The sequence below is a fragment of the Propithecus coquereli genome, unplaced genomic scaffold (assembly GCF_000956105.1).
Source record: "Propithecus coquereli isolate 6110/MARCELLA unplaced genomic scaffold, Pcoq_1.0 Scaffold137, whole genome shotgun sequence".
Lineage (NCBI taxonomy): Eukaryota > Metazoa > Chordata > Mammalia > Primates > Indriidae > Propithecus > Propithecus coquereli.
This window is the reverse complement of record NW_012137969.1, coordinates 4,408,648-4,416,220: the sequence shown is the minus strand read 5'-3', so window position 1 is coordinate 4,416,220 and position 7,573 is coordinate 4,408,648. Positions and strand designations below refer to the sequence as shown.

The 7,573-nt window shown below is 44.1% G+C and overlaps 1 pseudogene across 1 annotated transcript; it reads left to right on the top strand.

Annotated features, from left to right (window-relative positions):
- Positions 1-2,762: 2,762 nt before the first annotated feature.
- LOC105806077 lies at positions 2,763-3,204 on the top strand (annotated as a pseudogene). The gene has a single exon (XR_001137236.1). The product of XR_001137236.1 is annotated as a non-histone chromosomal protein HMG-17 pseudogene (transcript).
- Positions 3,205-7,573: the final 4,369 nt, after the last annotated feature.

Here is a 7,573-nt window from a genome sequence, read left to right as displayed (position 1 = left end):
AGAGCCTGGGGCGGCCATACAATGTGGTGGTTAACAGAAAGGGTCTGAGACGAGTGAAGAATGTTACTGTCTGTCAACTCCCAGGATACCACCGGAACAACCTGCTGACCCAGCAGAGCTGAGTTTTCACCCACTGCAGGTGGGGTGGTCCCACCTCAACCGAGTAGTCTTCATCATGTCTGGAAGAGGGGTGAAGGGTTGTCATGTGCAGTTTTGAAGTCTGGGCTTGTATTCATCCCCTGTGGCTGCTGTAGTGGATGAACACAAACCGGGTGGCTTAAAAGAACACAAATTTCATCTCTCACAGTGCTGGAGCCCAGAAGTCCGAAATCAAACTGTTGGTGGGACCATGCTCCCTCCAGAGGCTCCAGGGGAGAGTACGTTCTTTGGGGACATCCGGAGGAAGGGACAGTTGGTGCCATCAGAATGGCTGACGGGACATTGGCAGTTTGTCTAAGCATCTGTTAGGGAACTGCTCCTTGATACTGCCTCCAGGGGGATTTGGGGTTTGTCGTGCAAGATGAGATGTCCGGAAGAAAACTCGCTCCACGTTGCGTAACCTGTTCTCACCAACGCTTATCTCAACTCAGATTTTTTTCTTTTTTCTTTTTTGTAGGGTGTCCAGTGACCTCAGAACAGTAAGGAAACTACTTAACTGGAGCAGGCAGAAGACAGATGCGAGCCCCAAACCCTGGGGAACACCACATCTCAGGGATGAGTTGAAGAGAAAGAGATGCAGAAATAGCAGAATATCCCACTGGAAGACGACGCTGAGAAGACAATAGACGAGAGAGCTTCAGGGTTGCCAAAAATCCCCACAGGGAATGTCCTCCTTGCTCGACCAACAGTTGCCCTTGCTCTGTTGGGCTGGCAATTGATGTTCCCCAGGGGTTTCGGAAGACGCCGTGCTTTGCTGGGAAGATGAGGATCCCCTCTCTGCTGTGAGGTGCCGGAGCCTTGCCATGGTCCCCTCTATCCTCCCGCCCCAGCTCTGTCCTCTCTACTGTCCACAGGAGGGCTTTGTCTCTGTCCTCTCAGATGTCCATGATGCAGCCAAGACACCCTCTGTCCTTGGAGCATCAGAGCTTCGCTGGCCTCCCCAAGTCCGTTTTCTCCACACCATCCTGTCTCTCGAGAAGGGGTTACTTTTCGGAAATGCCAGCATGGCATCAGCACTGCCCTGCCTGGTTACTGGGCGCCGTGAGGGCACGAGGTGGCCCCAGGCGGGTCCTCATTGGATTTTCCTGACAGCGGCACTGAATCACTTCTCCAAGTCACTCATCCTTCCTGAACGTGCGCTTCGTCCTCTGGCTGGAGAGGGTCCAGGCAGAGCGGTCACAGCCTCGAGATGTTCTAATCGGGGACCATATGCCGCCTTTCCCCATCTGGAGCAACTTAGAAGTTTCCGTTTAGAGTCGTGCATCCTGAGCCTGCCAGTCCCTCAGCGACGATTAACTGACCCCTACCTGGCTCTGTTCACGATAACAGATGGTTCCTTCAGAGGCCACCGAAGGAGCAACGCTGTGAGCTCCAACCATCAGATTTGGCCAGGATTTGAGGGGTGATCGGCCTTGTGGGTGCAAGAGCAGGTCAGGCCTGGGACGGCTTTGGGAGAAAGAAGTGGAGGGGACAGAGGCAGTTTGTCCCCACAGAATCTGAGAGCAATGGGGCTGTTGGTCCCCCAACAGAGCACAGGTGAGAGATGGGAGCTGGAAACGGGGGCCTCAGCTGAATATTAAGGGACCTGCTGATGGGACCTCAGGCCATCTGCCCTTCCTCCACCCCTCCCTGACAGATGACAGACAGGACTTTATTCTCTGGAGAAATGTGACGACCCCGGGAGAAGTGTCCTCACAGTCCCACACACCGGAATCTCTCAGCAGGAAGGCTGGCATCCCATCCAATTTCCTGACTTGTTCAAGACTTGCTTAATGAGCCTCTGTTATGTTTCAGGCAAGTACCAAGTTCTTGGGGTCCCACAGGGAAGAGAACCAACTACCAGCGTCCTGTCCCCATGCATGCTAATGGCAGGAGCCACTTCCTCATTCACTCAACAAACACGCATCGCACACCTACTACATGCCGGCCAGTATTCCAGGCACTGAGGACACAGCCGAGCACAAAGTCAAGCCCTTCCTCCCCAGCACATGCTAGTGGGATGGTGGAGAGAGGTAATAAACAAATAAAATGAACATTGTTAGAAGTATTTCTTGCTAGCTCATTTTTGTTTTGCACTTTTTAGCTTATTTTGCTCCGTTTTTGCCATGGAATACAGTTTCTCTTGTAATACTCCAGTAAACAGCTTTTCTTATGCACTGATTTACCCGTGTAAGCTGGACATTTCTGGTACCGTGACCTAAAAAGAGATAAGAAACAGAGAATCCACGTAAGAGATCGACATCTGGCTCACAGGAATTTCCCAAAGAGAGAACTGAGAAAAAGAAAAGGAAAATATGATTAAAGAAGCGATCCGTGAGCCTTTCTAGCAATGGAGAAAGACCACAACTCACTCATTGTCCTAGGGTATCAGCCAGACCCCTACGCATCCAGAGCAGACCCTAAAAGCTCCCAGAAGGAAAGCAAAACAGACCAAACCAGGTCACTGACACAGAACTGGGAATCTTGGTGGCATCTTCCCTCCCAACGATACCAGAGCTTAGAGGGTAATTGAGGAGTGTTTAAAATGATTTTCGGTTCAGGATTCTTTACCACGGAAAACTATCAATCTAGTGGGAGTTTAGAAAAAAGATGTTGGAAGAAGAGGAGGCGAGAACGACCCCCGGACCGACCCAAGCCCACGCGCCGCTGCATCCCTGCGTCCAGCGCCTACGTCCCGCCACCGTTGCCACCATGCCCAAGAGAAAGGCTGAAGGGAATGCTAAAGGGGATAAAGCCAAGGCAAAGGACGAACCACAGAGAAGATCCGTGAGGTTGTCTGCTAAACCTGCTCCTCCAAAGCCAGAGCCCAAGCCTAAAAAGGCCCCTGCAAAGAAGGGAGAGAAGGTACCCAAAGGGAAAAAGGGAAAAGCTGATGCTGGCAAAGAGGAGAATAACCCTGCAGAAAACGGAGATGCCAAAACAGACCAGGCACAGAAAGCTGAAGGTGCTGGAGATGCCAAGTGAAGTGTGTGCGTTTTTGATAACTGTGTACTTCTGCTGACTGTACAGTTTGAAATACTATTTTTTATCAAGTTTTATAAAAATGCAAAAAAAAAAAAAAAGAAAAAAGATGTTACCAGACATACAAGGACTCAGAAAAGATGTAATTCTCACGCGTGCCTTTCTTTGCACGCCCGTGACGGTGTGCTCCCTCAGCACAAGGGGTCGTGCTGGGAGAGGGGAAGACATAGTTTATCAGGCTGGCCGCAGACAGCTCAAATAAAGAGCTGCTCGTGGAGGACGGACATATAGAGGTTTTTTTGTTTGTTGTGGAGACAACACAGGAAGCTGACACCAGAGACTAGCCACAGTTTCCGCCCTGAGGGATGAAGGGACAGTTGGGTGCAGCAGTGTCCCTGGGCACAGTGGTGTTGAGAGTGAAGGGCCACCAGGCAGGAACCCTCGCCGTGGAAAGATCAGGTGGGTGGGGCGTGCTACGTAGCTCTGCAGTGAACACCTGCAAATGTAAACCCCACTTACCGGTTTAACTCCAACATCGGGAGGCTGTGAGGAAGCGTGGCGGTGTGGATACGAGAGCAAAGTCTGCAGCTGACAGGGCACAGCATTAACGGAGGACTGAAATTTAAAAATAAAAGCGTAGCTGAATCAGCATATGTTTTAGAGTTTTGGAAGTCAAAAAAAAAAAAAAACCAGCCAAAAGTTAAAAGTGGTTCTGTGTATATAACACAAAAGAGAAGGAGGGGCTCCAATAGCTCTTTGCACACAGCATTGTTCACAAGAGCCAACGGTGGAAGGGACCCAAGTGTCCGTCGACTGATGAATGGGTAACAGTGGGGTCCAGCCATCCCACACGGGATCGTTCAGCCTAAAGAAGAGGGAAACTGACACCTGCTCAAACGTGGACGAACCTGGAGGACGTTATGCTCAGTGAAATAGGCCACACGTAAAAAGGCGAGTACTGTATGATTCCACTTACACGAGGGGCCTGGAGCAGTCAGCCTCACAGACACAGAAAGTAGAACGATGGTTGCCGCGGGGGCTGGGGACGGAGTAGCAAGTTGTTGTTTAATGGGTCTGGAGTTTCAGTTTGGGAAGATGAAAGATTTCTGGACGTGGATGGTGGCAATGGCTGCACACTAAAGTGACCGTGCTTAATGCCACTGAACTGTGCACTTAAAATTGTTAAAAAAAAAAAAATGATATGTATATTTTTCCACAATAAAAAATTAGAAGTGGTTATCCATGAGAAGTAGGACTCGCGGTTAGGGAAGAGTGATTTTCATGATAAACCTTGTGATAACATTTGATTTTTGTGTGTACATACACTTTGATAAAAAAATTTTAAATTAAAAATCTTTTAGTTGGAAGGAAAGAAAATCTGTATAAGAATATACATACTTATATGTCATGTCTACTTGCATGTCTTTCATCTCTCCAGAATGAGAAATAATATATTTTTCTTCCCAGACAGAACTGGCAGAAATGTAGAAGCCGTTTGGAAGAGCTGAGATGTTACACTGGAGATCCTTTTCTGATGAAAAGGGAGCGCTTTTAGTTCACATTTTTCAAAGCATGCTCACAGACATCAGCTTATTTGATATTATATCTTTGTGTTAAGAGCTGGAAGTGCTTTTGCTCTTCATTTTAAAAATGAGGAAGCTGAGACTCACAGAGATTAATGATAAGTTCCTGCAGTAGAAGACGTCCCAGGCCATGGTGAAACCAAACTTGTGCATAACACTTCACAAAACAGTAAATTTCCCACGTTAGTGGTCACTTAAGCATATGGCTTTAAAGTGGACAATTAGCAAAGTTATTGTATGTTCTGTCTTCCTACTACCTACTTATCTACCACCTATCTACCTATAATCTGTCATTTATCTACTCACCTATTTGTCTGTCTACAGATATCTACTTACCATCTGTCTATCTGTGTATCATCTTTAGAGTGACCAACCTCGGTCTGCCTGAGACAGTATCGATTTGCACCTGTTGTCCCAGGTCATTTGTCTTAGAGTTCTCACTCGTAACCACACGATGTTATACATAGAATACGGCCAGATGGACCTCTACATTGCGTGCCGGAAGCTTCTGCCATCATCTTTGTCTTGTCATGTATGAGACACATGTGAAGGGAATGGAAGTCTTACTCTCACATGTGGTTAAATCTGAGAGGTAATAATCCATAATCTGTCCCTTGTTTCCCAACCGTTTCCAGCATGAACTGACCCTTCCCTTTCAAGGAGAGCCTGTAGGGGACTTACTGGTAAAACTGAGCTGGCGGATAAAATGGCGTGAACTTGGACAAAGAGGCTGGGCACAGCCACCCCATCCGGTCCTGGGTGGAGGTGTGGAGCAACCTCCTGCCTCTGCCCGTGCCTGGGGGGACAGCTACTGGCCTGTGCTTTGCCCTGCAAGAGACATGTACCCACCAGACCACCAGCTGTTCGGGTCAGTGGGAAACACAGGAACATATACATAGGTGCATGTGAAGTTTATGTGGGCAATGTTCTATATAGAGCCTGTTAGACTAGTCTGAACTCTCCTACTATAGCCATATAAATGCTTATTGCATGGAGCAAATCTACAACTAGTTATGAATTTTATTTTTTGGTAATGCCTTTTTTATTTTGCAGCAAACCCTTAAGGTAGTAATAAACTAAAAAAGAAAAGTAAAGTGCCTGTTTAATAAAAATTAAGTATTGAATTTCCATTTCTCAAGAAAGTTGATGACAAATACCTAATTGCACAAAATACTTGGCGACGTACCTTGGGGGCAGGGGCGAAAGCACACCTCACATGAAAATCAGAGTACTAAAAACCTGCAGAAGAAGTTTCAGTGTCTACCGCAAGAGTTAATTGTCATTTTAAGAAGACTGTGCCCAATGATGGCAATTTAACATGTGTAGCTGTGGAAGGTACATTGACATAGTGCTCTGCAAAACATGACTTTTCATTTAGATGCAACGACTGTTCTTCTAGATTAATGTTGCTCATTTTCACTCCCAAGTTTTCTTGCGTATGTACAAAAAGTGAAGCAAGTAGCTTCGCTTTATTATGCCTTGACTTCGTTAGCAGAAGAATTTCACAAACAGTTAAATGATGCCAGTTTGTATCCAGGTCATGAGATGTTTTGAATAGAAAATCAGATAATACCAATTACGGTTTGAATTTTTTCGACCAATTCATATCATCAAAGTAAAACCCTTGAACATTCATCCAACACTACCATGAATGCTACTGAAAACGCAGTTAAATTCAACATTGAAGATAAAATAATTTTTTGGCCGTGATAAAACAATACAAATCTTCATGGAGCACAATGTCAAGGTAAAAACATCTTCCTCGCTAAATTATAAAATCTATGGAACAAAAAGTGTACTTGGACTAGTGCTGCACACACAATCGTTTCCAAATATGCAGCAACGTTCTACCAATAGAAACAGAAGCTGTGCCTGCCACAATCTATAAATATTTTATTTATACAAAGAGTGACTAAACTACAAAATTATTTAAATGATGTTGATGGTAAATTTTTAAAACATGAACGCTTTTTCTCTTCGCTTCCCATCATCAGTGCATTTTAGAAATGTTTGAGCCTTGGAATGCTTTTAAATAGAAAGCTATTTAAATTAAGTATCCTACAATGATAGTGACTTTTTTTTTTGGTAAATGAATCTTCCAAATTTTGGATGCATTATTTTTTTTCAAATCACTTGGAAATTTTTAATTAAAGTAATCATGGAGTACCAAAAGATCTTCAATGCTTTGCAAAATGTAATTATTGGAAATAAAGTCTGCAATCAGGAAGGTATTGAAATTTGTCCCCACAAAAGCAAGCCTGGAAGTAAACAACTTAATTGATGTGAGCTCAAACCACGTACACGATTTAATTTTAAACTTCTAAAATTGTGTTTGATGATATCTAGATGTGCGGGAAAAATCTTTTGATATAGCTCCTATTTGTCATTTGATAAATTGATATCCAGTACCTACAGTTTCCCAGCATCCCTGATTAGCAAAACACTCGAAATAATCATAAATAAAAGAAAATTATTTCACGAATTTTGGTTCATAAGAATATTTTTCAACAGAAGGTATTCTGAATGGAAGCAAAAAGACAGAATCTATAAAAATTTGGACTGAAATATTTACACATTTTAACACAAAAATAATGAAATTGATAATAACTTCCATTTATCAGAATTGTTGTGAACTTACCAGATACCTCAGCATCTGTAGAGAGAAGTATTTTTATAATTTAAAATATTATGACTGACTGAAAAGAATCAATTGAAGGTGTCACATCTTCAAATTCATTAGCCATAAAAGCCACTTTGAAGAATATTGCAGGCAGTTTTATGAAAAGTAACATAGCACAATATTGAAAAGCTTCATTTTTCAGAAAAATATCAGTGACATATATTAGAAGTATATATAGCCGAGAAACAGA